The sequence below is a fragment of the Fukomys damarensis genome, unplaced genomic scaffold (genome assembly GCF_012274545.1).
Source record: "Fukomys damarensis isolate Sample0158 unplaced genomic scaffold, DMR_v1.0_HiC HiC_scaffold_14, whole genome shotgun sequence".
NCBI lineage: Eukaryota > Metazoa > Chordata > Mammalia > Rodentia > Bathyergidae > Fukomys > Fukomys damarensis.
The window spans coordinates 51,197,023-51,197,367 of NW_022900926.1; the positions used below are offsets into that span (position 1 = coordinate 51,197,023).

The 345-nt window shown below is 67.0% G+C and overlaps 1 protein-coding gene across 4 annotated transcripts in view; it reads right to left on the reverse strand.

Moving 5' to 3' along the window:
- Positions 1-339, reverse strand: part of Syncrip (synaptotagmin binding cytoplasmic RNA interacting protein) — a 29,996-nt gene extending 29,657 nt beyond the window's left edge. For 2 of the 4 annotated variants that reach the window (XM_019210177.1, XM_010641303.2), the window contains exon 1: positions 210-283. The gene's annotated coding sequence lies outside the window, so the exon portion shown is untranslated. Of the gene's footprint in view, positions 1-209 lie in introns of all 4 variants that reach the window. The other 2 variants (XM_010641305.3, XM_010641304.2) reach the window with 2 other exon arrangements.
- Between the last annotated feature and the right edge of the window lie 6 nt (positions 340-345).

Genomic DNA, 345 nt, shown 5'->3' on the forward strand with positions numbered 1-345 from the left:
GGAGCGCCGCAGACAAAGCCCGAGCGGCGGCAGCACATGGACGGGAGGAAGTGGCGGCGCGGCCGCGGCCTACTCCAGGCAGCCCCAGTCAACGTGCTCCTCTCCCTCCTGGAATCCATTTTCCAGAAAAGCCGGTCTCTCCCCGCGCCGCCCTCCCCCAGCTCACTCCACAGTGTCATGGAGTTCCCCTCCCAGACCCGGGTCGTTACCTCCCGGTTGGGCTGCGGCGGAGGAATCCTGTCCGAGGGGATCGTGTTGCGGGAAACGCGTGCTCGCTGCTCCCTGTGTCCGGCGCGAGTGGAGCTGTTGTAAAATGGCGGCCGAAGCTCACGCCGCTGGCAGCAA